This window comes from Lontra canadensis, unplaced genomic scaffold (genome assembly GCF_010015895.1).
Source record: "Lontra canadensis isolate GAN:19392208 unplaced genomic scaffold, GSC_riverotter_1.0 scaffold801, whole genome shotgun sequence".
NCBI lineage: Eukaryota > Metazoa > Chordata > Mammalia > Carnivora > Mustelidae > Lontra > Lontra canadensis.
In genome coordinates, this window is record NW_022631785.1 from 1 (window position 1) to 12,606 (window position 12,606).

The following is a 12,606-nucleotide window of genomic DNA, read 5'->3' on the forward strand; positions in this document are numbered from 1 at the left end:
ACACACACACACACACACACACACACACACAGGCTCCTGCTTCATTTACATTGTCAACTTCAGTTTCTAATCTCAGAGATTCCTTTTTCCCAAACTATTATCACAAATACCCACAAGTGAAGACTGGTTTGCTCCCGATCCTGCGGTTCTGGGAAAGAGTTAAGAAGGAAAAAGAAAATTGAAGTATTGAATAGAAAAGGTGAGTGTTTTGATTGCTAGAGTATTGATCGCAATTCATAAATACTAAAGTTAAGTTGCCATTTATAAATTGTGAATGACTAACGTACAAGTCTGTTACATGAATCATTCGGGATTCAAAGAAATCAAATCCAGACCAAACAGAAAGTTCTGATGATTGTTGTTGGGATAATTGCTTAAAGATTCAAGTAAAGGAGCTATTTATTTCCTGGAGGATTCAATGAGCTAACTTGTAGTCTGAGTTTACAGTCTGATGGGAATCCAAATTCACCACTCTCTTAAGAGATATCTTTAACAATTTAAAAATTCAAAGAGGAGCTCTTTATAGCCAGACCTTCAAATCCTAAAATGTCTTTGTATTTTCTAAATAGGTAGTTTGTGCACATATCTTTGATAAACACAGAAGCTAGAGCTTTGTAGAAACCTGGGTGGTTTTGCTGAGTGATTGCCTAAACATGCTGCTTTGTGAAACCTCACTTTTGTATATTCTTAGGCTTGGTATCTCTGTACCCATGTGTGTATCTTGGAAGCTGAGGCTTTGATGCTTTAAAAGCAGCAGCTAACTCAAATAAAGAGTAGTAATTACACACTCCTTTATTAATCATTACTTTTTTTAATATGACAAACCTATGGCTTTTTTTTTGCATTATATACTTATTCAGGGAAAGTCATAAAATATCTTTATTTGCTTTACAATAACAGAAGGAAAAAAATTCAAGGAAAGGGGAACATGGCTTATTGATTAGCCCTGAATAATGGGCTGTTACCCAAATGAGGGGAAAACACAGTGCCTGGGAAGAGACCAGTGATAATACATCCTCATAGAGAATTTGCCCACCACCCTTTCCAGAGTATTTATGTTACACTTCCCCCTAGTGTATAGAAAGAGAATACCATGCCACAGGGCATCTGCAAAAGGCAGCAAAATGGAACTATATCAGATATCTACTTATATTTTATTTAAGTTATAGTGCTGGGTTCTGTTATTAAAGACTGACATGTACCCAGACTAACTAATTTTTATCCTTATGCCTCACCCCTATTTTATTTTTAAAGGAAATGGAATCAACGGATATTTTCAATTCTTTTGCTTCCCCTTAACAAGACACACTTTTTAAAACTATAATCGCTATCAAACTTTTTTTTTTCCTTTTAATTCTCCTTTTTCTGGAGGAAGACGGTGGAGGAGCTTCTCCCATTAGTTAAAGACTCGGGAGACCAGGCGACGAGGCCCTAGGCGCCGCCGCCAAGGCGGAGCGCCGGCCTCCAGTAGCCGAGCTGGTGTCCCATCTAACTAATCTAATCAATGACTCGGAAGACCTGGGGCTCCTGGCTCCGCCCCCGCCAGTCTCTTTGCCGCCTCCTATTGGGTATGGGCCGAGGAGGCAGGGCCTTGTTCCTCACGCGGATTGGCTGGCAGGGAATCAGTATCAATGTTTAAGCGGCGGCGTGAGGTGAATAGAGTCAGTCAGCAAGAGGCGCTGGGGAGAGAGCTGGGACTGCGAACCCGGCGGATGCGGCAGCGGCGGAGGGCGGCTGGGGAGACGCTACTCCAACTGTTGAATTTTCACCTTTCATTTCCTCCGATGCTTTGCTTGCGGAGATGGATTTATTTGCTTTGAAATCCGCACGTCTTTCGCAGGCTATGAGCTGATCCTGACAGGCACCAGATTAAAAGCGACCACCCGTGACAGAAAAGGAGGAAAAAAAAAAAAAAAACCCTCCACAACGGACTGCACAATTAACTATGCACACCGGTGCTGGACTTTGTGAATAGAGAACATTGAGAGGAAAATCATGAACTATGATGCGGGGCTAAGCTGTGAGCAGTCACTGGAATCCTGATATTTTTTTTCTTTTTCTTTTTTTTTTTTCAAGACTCTGAAAGATTTGGGGGTTCCTCACGCCTCGTCAAAAGGAAAGGTTTTTTTTTTTTTTTTCTTAAACAAATAAATAAAAAAATAAATACACCTAGCAAAACAGACGCCTTGTTTTCCAGACCCTCGGACCCCGGCAGAAAGAGGTAGAGTAAAAGTGCTGCTGGATTCAGCTACACCTTCCTCCTTCCCTCCCTCCCTTTTCTCTCGCTTTTTCTTTTCCTCCAAGACATGAATCTGGCTTTTCTTTCTATAGAGTGAGTCAGAGAGAAAGCGTTAGGAAGAAGCCGCAACTAATGTCTGTGAAGGGAGGACCATGAGGCGAGAGTGAATTCAATTCGTTCCACTGCTTCTGACTCATCGGGCAGATCGGAACACCTGCATTTCTGGATGTGTCATTCCCGTATGTCGAGGCGCCTCGAGAACCCGAAATAATGTGTAGACAGACCTGTGCCTAACATCCCCTCGGAGGTCGCTCTCGGGGGCGGGTGGGAGCCCCTGACTGGACCGCCGCGGCCGCAGCTCCTCACCCCTGCCCTCCTCGAGTCGCCCAGAGAGACTGTGTGAGAGCGAGACTGCAGAATGCATCACGCCAAACCTTGCTGTGTTTCTTTCATCCAGCCCACTCCTACTATTAAAAAAAAAAAAAAAAAAAAATTTGGGAAAAAAAAAAAAAACCCGCACTTCATTCGCTTCAGATATTCGCCACTTTTATTCCTCGCCAAGGTTTTCCTTTCTAGATGAAAAGGACTGGGAGGCAGGGCCATTGGAAGGAGATGCTGAACAGAAAGAAAAGAGGCACTTGACAGCCCAGCCCTGTGAATGCAGAGACTGTTTCCCTTCTAGCGAGAGACAGGGAGAGAGTGTGTGTGCGAGGACTGGGAGGGTGGCTCCCCCTTCCTTTTTAACCGCCTTCCCTCTCCCGCCTTCAAATCTGCACATCCAACCATGAGTTGCCGGTTGATTTCCTTTCGCCTGGGAAGAAAAGCAAACTGGAATTAAACTGCATCGAGAGAAGTCCTTGCTCTCGCGGAGAGAATGGGATGGTAACGGCTACTGGCTTGGCATAGAGAAATCACAGTGTGTTCTACGAACAGAGGCGGAGAGAGCGATATACGCCCCCCCCCCCGCCCCCAATCGACTCACGCCGCAAACGCCGATCTGGCTGTGGCTTTCCTGACTTCGGGGGAGAGCCTTTTCCGAGGAAGAGAGGGAGGAGCCTGGTGGAGGGAGGAAACTACAAATCGGGACCCTAGTTCTTTGCGCTGCATTTCCTCCCCTCCCTTTGCTCGGAAAGAAGAGAGAGGAAAAAAATACGCTTGGCTGGGAGATGCAGTCCGCGGCCGCCTCTGCCTCAGCCAGCAATGCAAGATTCGATCTCTAAATGCAGCAAAAACACTGCCTGGAAGCCGCAGGCTTTTGTTTTAGGTAAAGCACCTTTGTTTAGTCTCCCCTACCCCACAACATACATAAACAAGTGCATACCTGATAAAATTATTTCTGTTCTTACTCAAATGATGTTTTAAAAGTCACGTTAAATGTTAAATCACTGGACTGAATCATCCTTAAAATTACCATGGCTGGATTGATCCGTGGAGCTATGAAACCTCATTTCTAACCTCGGATTCTTAGAGGGCCCACAGGTTTCCGAGTCAGTGTCATCTGTTTCTCAAAAAGAGGAGAACCAAATATGCAGAAAAAGGCAATGGTCATTTACAAGTTGCCAATACTAAAAGAAATAGAATGATTTATAATATTTTAAACACTGAAGAACTTAAGTCCAACTTTGGTAGTAAATGAGTGAGATAGCTTTATTCAACAAAAAAAACTAGTTATTGGAGTATAAACTTGTTCTGTGACAACAACAAATATACTATGAAAATGCAAAGAATGTAGATTCTTGAGTACCTACTTAAATGTTGGCCAGCTTTGGGATGGCACAGTTAAGCATCCAACTCTTGGTTTTAGCTCAGGTCATGATCTCAGGGTCCTGGGATGGAGCCCTGCTCCGCACCAAGTCTGCTTGAGATTCTTTCTCACTCTCCCTCTGCCCCTCCTGCTCCTGTTCTCTCTCTCTCTCTCTCTCTCTCAAATAAATAAATAAATCTTAAAAATAAATAAATAAATAGATAGGTAGGTAGATAGATATCAGCCAGCTCATCTTAGAAAAACACAAATAAATCCCAAAATACATTGGCTGTAATAAATAGATGAATTGGGACTGCCCATTTTCCCCTTCTGTATGATTTGAGTGGGGCACAGGAATCAGAGAAAAGCCGAAATAGAAAGATTTTGTAATTTGCAGTCTGCTCAGCCATTTATATAGATATAAGTTAATAATATTCTGAAGGTCTATTAACAGTGGTAATTAAAACATTTTGTGACAAGGATCCTTTCAAGAATCTGCTGAATGCTACAGAATGCCTATCCAATAAATTTGATGGTGATCTATAAATTCAGTCTGTATGAATATTTGCATGAACACTCTTAGGAATTGTATATACTTGATTAGCAGACTCAGGTACAAACACTGAAGTAACTGTTTTGGAAAATTATCAATAAGTAGCTTTGCTCTGCTGACACTAAATTTTTAAGAGAGGCGAGAGGAGTTTGTGTGATGCACTGCACTGTATGAGATATATTTTAATAATTAAAAGATCCATTTTTTAAAAGTGGAAGCTTCCTTTACTATGATCAGATGCTTCATTTGCAGTGGAAGCTTAATTGACCATAACGATTGTGATACAAGTGAATCTCACAAACCAGCAGGAAAGGAAAAGATTGTTCAGCGGGAGAGCCCTTCCACTTTACCCTTTGGGTTTGGTAGCAATGGGTCTAATGAGATTACAGATCTTTCTCACACTCACTAATGAACAATGCACATATAATTCTGCCTGGTTAGAGGTAGAGGGCACAGCTGATATGAGCAGTCAAAAATAATCAGAGAGGGTCATAAAAATGGTGAGGATTTAAAATTTTATTTTATGACTTAATCCATTTCAACAAGTATAAATGAACAATATTCTAAAAGTCATAGCTAGACTCCCCTGTGAACAGTCTTCAACCTTGCCTTTTCCTCTGCTATAGTAGCCTTTGATTCCCTGATGTGACTTTTCTAACCAAGTTTACTTGTGTTCATTTCCATTTTTAATGAATTATTTGCTTCATTGCCTTTTTTGAGTGGTGCCATATGTTAACTATTCACATTATAAATTCTGAATATTTTCTTAATTTAAATGCTATAGTAGGGGTTTTGAATACATAGTGTGAATTATTTCTAGACATTTTGAAACACATTACTGACATTCCATAACCCTACATTTTCTTTCCTCTGAGAATAATGTATTAAATCTTTTCATTTCACATATTTTTACTTGGACCAGAAATAGAACACATTCAAGCTCATGTATTTTTTTTTTTTTTAATAAAATGGTGCACTAAAGAGTTCAGGCTGAGCAAAGGTTTATATAGTTCTTAGAAAAATCTACAAAACAAATGTGAGCATAGGGAAAGAATGATCAACAGGGTTTTAGTAACTCGGAATTTCCGGGTGCTTTGATCACATAACATCTACTAGCAACCACTAATTTGTTTTCTGTCCCTATAATTTTATCTTGTTCGGAATGTTATATAAATGGAATCATGCAGCACATGATTCTGCCTCTTCGGTATGGCTTCTTCTACTTAGCATAATGGATCCTTGCCGTTATGTGTATCGCCAGTTTATTCATCTTCAGTGCTGAGTAGTATTTCATTGTATGGGACAAAGTTTGTTCATCTGTTCACCACTGAAGAACACTTAGGTTACCTTCTGTTTGGGGAGATTGTGAATAAAGATACTATAAATGCTTCTGAACAGCTTTTGCATAAACACGTTTTTTTCATTGCTCTCATTGGGATTGATAGTTCATTTAGTAAGCATATGTTTAAACTGGTAAGCAAATGCCAAAATATTTTCTAAAATGACTTTAATATATTGCATTCTTGCCAACAATGGGATGAGAGTTATCATTGCTCTGATCTTGAAAGACCTTGACACAATCAATCTTTTTAAATTTTAGTTACTCCATATGATATCTCATCATACTTCTAATTCACATTTTTTCCTAGACTTATGATGTCATCTTCTCATGTGTTCACTAACCATCCCTGCATCTCTCATATATCCTTTTTGGTGAAGTGACTTCAAATCTTTGCTCACTTTTTAAATTGGTTTATTTACTTTCTTATTACTGAATTTTAAAAGCTATTTATATATTCTAGATACAAGTGCTTGGTCAAATAAATATAATGGGAATATTTTCCTAAGTCTATGGCTTGTCTTTTATTCTTTCTACAGTGTCTTTTGCACAGCAGAAGTTTTTAATTTTGATAAAATTAAATTGATCATTTTTGAAAAATATATCATGCTGTTGCCTTTTTAATCTGTCTTGTAGCTATCTCTAATCTAAGATAAGATTTTTATGCTTAGAAATTCAAGTTGTATGCAAATCTGAGTGAAAAATTATACAAACAAATTTTCTGGTAATAACAATTATTTAAGAGCAGTTCAAACAAATAATCGATACAGTCAAAAAGTTGTCTCCAGGATTGTTGGGAGCTTGTAAAACACTCCTCAAGGTAAGCGGTGTAGCCTCCTTTCTTTTACTGGTAAATAGTCAAGAAATATAATAATCCACAGCACACTTGCTCGAAGCAACCTAATCAAGTCAATGTTTTTGAAAGTCTTCATTTATAATTTAAAGAAATTGCATGTCTCCACTTATTTATTCTTTACAAATTTACATTTAGCAATAGCTCTAGATATTTGCAACTTGATAAGGGCAAAGAGCTATGGCTCTTAAAAATTTTTTTTATTTAATATTTAATCCAAGGCATTTTTGTGAGGTTTTACTTGAAAGAAAGCTATCGCTGTAAACTTTAGAACTAATGCCTGATACTAAAGGAAATAATATAACCATTAAATTGTGATGGTCAGTTGTCCCACATCAGTGACTCGAACTGGTAGCAGTAAATGGTTTTACTCAGAGTAAGCCATTTGCCAAGTTGGTGGGTGGTATGATAGGGTGTGCCTGTCTGCTTCCCAAGTTTCACAAGTAGCAGTAAATGGTTTTACTCAGAGTAAGCCATTTGCCAAGTTGGTGGGTGGTATGATAATTAAAATGCAGAGGATTTGTAGAGCACTTATTTGCTTTCTGAAGAGCCTGGTGTACTTCCTGTATATTCTTCTCATACTTCTCTATGTGATAGCTATATAACAGGACATTTAAATATCTCAGAATAATAGACAGAAATGTGTGACCTGTTATACCAATAAGTGATTATAAGCTTTTGGGTTTTGCCTCACCTGAAAGGCAGGACCTCCAGTGACAAAGCTTTTTGAAACATTTCAGGTCATCACAGTAAAACTGACTCTGAGGAAAGAGTGCCACCTACTGAATCAAGTTGCCCAGGTTCCCACCAAGGGCTGGCCTTGCAGCTTTAGAATTGTCCTAACTTGCTTCCCTGTAGGAAACAATGGGATTGCTGCACCATACATGAAATACTAATCATCTATGCTTCTCGCTTAAGCCGTTTTATTTTAACCATCCAGCAGTCACATATATGAATTAACTATTTCATTCATAAACTTTTTATTTCTTTTAAAAAGTTGTATACGAGTATTGAACAAGTCTAACTTTCTTAATGAAGGAAAATTTCAAAACAAGTGCCTCAATGTCGCTCTTTATGGTCGAAATGACCACAAGGGGGAGCCAGCATGTAACTTCTCATGGGGCAGGAGCATTGAGGTTTCATAATTAATTGAACCTTTTTATTTCTGACTAAGTCAGGAGAGGACATGAGTATGACATTTGAAATTTATGAAGCTCCGGATAGGTTTTCTCTGAATTACATTTTGCACAATGTAATCCAACTCCTCGTTTAATTATATGCTAATACATTAGATGTAACATATTTTCTTATCTGACGTTTCTTGTTTCTTTGCGGCCTCTCAAGTATTCGACACACAACTTCACACACAATTTATTTACACTACACCAAATAACCTTAAATTGTCAAATTTAAATACAAAAATGTTACAAGACAATAACAAAAGCCAGACTTGCATCAATTTTGGACCACAAAATCATAAAAGTCAATTGTCCTTCTTTCATCATGATATATGGGGGTTATAGTACAACATATAGATGCTAAAAAGAAAGTGCCAATACAAAAATAAATACAAAAGCTAAAAACTTGTGAGAACTTAATGGCATAGCATCTATAAATAACACCATGTGAAAAATAATTGGGTAGTTAGTTAACTGAATACATTTTCTGGAAAAGTGATATTGCTAGATCAAGTAAGTTGAGCTAAAATAATTAAAAATAAGACTTACATTTATTTTCCTAACATTTAACAAAGATATAGTATAGAACTTAACTTTATTTCAGCCTTTCTTTTTCTTTTATTGAGTAGCCCTTGAGACAAAGTTCATAACTGACGTATAGAAATTAAATCACAGAAATCTAGAGCTGAAAGGAATATTGTAATAGGCTTATTCATTTCTCTTTGGCTAACAGACAATAAATAAGAAAAAAAAAAGAAAGAAAAAATCCATTTCCATTTCCACTCTGCAAAAATTCACACACACACACACACAAAATTAAATTAAATTTAAAAATAAATAAAAAATGTTATGTCATACAAAAATTCCTAAATTTTGTGATTGCTCTCTTAGTTTCTAAAAAAAAAATGTACTATGAAATAGTATCTCTTCAATATGTGCAAGTTGAAAAGTTTAATATTTGTTCATTCGGAAAAGAAATACCAAGTCCATAAGACATTTCCTTTTCTCAGCAAATCTAACATATATCTCATTGCCTTAGCTCTTACCCATAAAACCCTTCATGAAAAAGTTTTTCAATTTAATACATGCTCTGAACCAGTGGTGAAAAATGTGTTCAGTCCCTTTTGAGATAATTTGTGGAGCTACTCATATGTTACTTTTTTATTCTAACAACAAGTACAAAGACATATTTAAAATTCACCTATTGAATTGACCATAACATTTGCTTTATTTATAGGTTCCTCTTTTTTTTTGCCTTTATTCTCATTTTTAATTATTATAACAGCATCTATGTCTGTCATCCTGTATTTTCTATTAGGGTTTCCCTATGCATGAACTTGGACAAACGAAGCCTTTAAACTTGTTGATTCTTATTACTCCTTAACGTTAGATTGAATTGAAAACTGCCGTTCTCAACCAACCTTATGCAGAGTTGCCAACATTGTCTTCTTTGAAATCCTTATTTTTATGATCTTTTTTTATATACCACTTGTATGACACATGTATTCCATCATTCCTCTGTGAACTTCTCATGCCATGTATTTTGGAGTTTACAGTATATCGATAGCCCTGATACTGTTGTCAGTAAACAAATGGCTTCTGTAATTTTAGAAAATAAATTCTTCCATTGCTTTTCTTTGGAATATAAACCTATAAAGGTATTTCTGTATTGTGACGGCAAGAAGTGGTGCAGGCTAAGAAAGAAGGCACTTTGCTTTGGTGGCACTCAGCTCTGGTCTGCTTTGTTTTCATATTTAGAAGGTCATTCAACAGGTGTTTATTCTTCCCACTTAATTAAAACTGAAATTTATCTTTAAATACTGGGTCATAATAAGATTTCTACACCTTAGGATGCCCAGGTGGCTCAGTTGGTTAAGTGTCTGGTCATGGTCCCAGTGTCCTGGGATTGAGCCCCACAGCCAGCTCCCTGCCAGATGGGCAGCCTGCTTCTCACTCTCCATTGCTTGTGCAGGCTCACTCTCTCAAATAAAATAAAATCTTAAGGAAAAAAAAAGCTTTCTACACCTTAAAATGTCCATTTCACATGAGCACTGACAAAAGTCTTATGCAAATTAACAAACAAGAGAACAAAATCTGTCATTATATGAATGGTTCTTACACTTGTTTAGATAATTCAGTTTTACTCTTTTAGCACATGGAACAGCTATTTTCTTGAGTAGCTAACTCTGCTGGACTCATGAGCTTGGTATTTAGAATGAGAAAACCAGTACTTCAACAATAGCTGTCACTGATAAAGCTTATTCCTTTATTTATTGCACTGTCATCTTGGAAATTCATGGAAAGACATAACAGTGCAATGAAAGGCAAAAATGCCATTTATATTTTGTGAATCTTGCTACATAATGTTCAGCAAGGCCCGAGTACAGTAACCTCTCACTTCCAGATAGCACTTAGAAGCAACCTTAACAAACCTGACAATACTTTCCTAAAAGGGAAGAGAGTATATGGACCAAAAAATTATAATAATTAAAGGTAAATTGTATGAATTGTATATGTTTTCCCCAGATTTTCTGAAGACTCATGGCTTTGGTGTCACACTTTTAAAGATGGACAACATGCCAAAACCTTAGAGGGCATCTCAGAGTTGTGTGAATTTATAGTACATGATAAACATAGTAGAACACTAGCAAGATAAAATCAACATCCTACACGTGGACACATGCATTCCCATCTAGAGAGAGAGTGGAATAAGCAGCCCCATGTACCTCTATAACATCACATTCCGGCAATATAAATTAGAGTTAATGTGCGTAATGATGTTGAGACTTCAGGGAGAGACGAAAAAATTCTTATTAATTTTGCTTTGATTTTTTTTCTTAATTTAAGAAAATAGTAAAGACTATTTTTTAGAAAGATTTCCATATAAATTGTTACTAAAGACAAAATTTGGGTACTTTAAGTGAAATCTGTCTGCCAGCTGTGGTTTTGCCCAAGTTCTCAGTGACCTCTCATGTCATCAGATCCGGTAGACAGTGCTTTAACTTTACCCTACAACTCAATTTCAATAGCATCAGATGCAGCTGACTCTTTCTCCTTTAAACACATGTTTAAGGAAAATTCTGCCTGTTATTCTGTCTTACTGAACAGTCTTTCTACTCCTTCCCTTCCCAGTGAGAGATCCTCCACTTTGACCACAAAATACTGAAGGAAACAGGATACCCATCCTAAGCTATTCCCTATCTATACTCTCTCAAGTCCTAGTCACTTATTGCCAGGTGATGATGATTACTCAAAAATTTGTATCCCCGGGGGAGACTTGTTTTTATACGTAGAACTGAATCCAAACTCTATGATTGTCATGCTCTAGACTCTGTCAAACTTTCCAACATGTTTCATGCCATTCTTTCTCTCTAGTTACTCTTTCCCTTCCTAGAAAGGAATAAAATGCTCTCTCCCATGTCAGAACCATTGAACTGACTTTGTCTTCTGGGAAGTCACATGCTTCCTAGGATCTTTTCATGGTCTGGCCTTACACACTGCTTTAAATGATCCCCTTAAGAGAGAGATTTCCTTGACAGCCCCTGTGGGTGTCCCTGGTGATGCCCATCACAGCATACTGTTTATTTCTACGTAACATGCATGTACATGTGCACACAGAGGCACACACGCAACGTCTAGAATTCTGCAATTCATGTTCTATTAGATGCAGATGTTGAGCTCCTTATGCAGGAATATTAACTGTCTCATTTTCATTTTATCACCAGTGCCTGTCTTATAGTAATTATTAAATATATTTTTGGTAAAAAAAATAAGTGAACGGAAGATTTCATGATTGGCTAAATAAAGACTGGTGTGGCTCTTCATGGAAAAACAGAATTGTATAATTAAATTCATTTCTTAAGGAAAGGAGTATGCTGGTTTGCAGCATACTCAATTTTATGTTAATTGTGCAAATATATGAAATCTTGAACAAAAGTTTAAAATCACGCCAGGAACTTAACAATAAAATTAGGACTAGAGATGTAAATTTAGTAATTATTTATATGAAAGTGACAGTTGAAATACTAAATGTAGTTGGAATTGGCAAGGGGGATTAAAAAACAAAACAAAACAAAACAAAAAACAGAATAAGTTCCATGCTAGGGAAAACTTCATTTATAAGGGATAGGAGTTTAAAGAGGAGTCAGAAAGTAGAGAAGGGAGAAAATTGTATCAGTACTATAATTTTCACGGAGGAGGTGTTTGTTACTATCACGTGATATAGTTTTCTTCTTTACCCACAATTAAATTCACCATGTATTATACAACCAAGATAAGCTCAGTCAAAACTTCAAGGGGGGCAATAGGTAGAAATCAGAGCATATAGAACCGAAACCTTTGGAGTTTCTCAGTACTAAAAGATCCAATTGCTCCTGTTCCTGTGAAAATTAGGCACTGAGACTTGCTCAGCACCTTTCTCAAAGGCCTTCTATTAAGACTTCTCAGCCAAATACAAGGATATACCCTGATAGAAATATGAGATTCAGGGTATATTGCTTTCCAAATAAGCTTATTTTACAGAGTGGTATTATAGCCATTCATCACCGCAATGACAGAATGAGGGATAAAATAAGCAAAGGCAATGGTAAATTATGACCATCTTAGGGGATTGGATTGTTAATGAAGTAACAAGCCTGGGTGGCCCAAGCCTGAGAGTGTTTTATCCCCAGAGCCAACTTTACACCCTCCAGTGTACTTGA

At 37.5% G+C, this 12,606-nt stretch overlaps 1 long non-coding RNA gene across 1 annotated transcript; it reads left to right on the forward strand.

Moving 5' to 3' along the window:
- Positions 1-1,652: 1,652 nt before the first annotated feature.
- LOC116863267 lies at positions 1,653-2,732 on the forward strand. Its single transcript, XR_004381789.1, has 2 exons — positions 1,653-2,221; positions 2,332-2,732. It is a non-coding gene; the product is annotated as an uncharacterized LOC116863267 (long non-coding RNA).
- Positions 2,733-12,606: the final 9,874 nt, after the last annotated feature.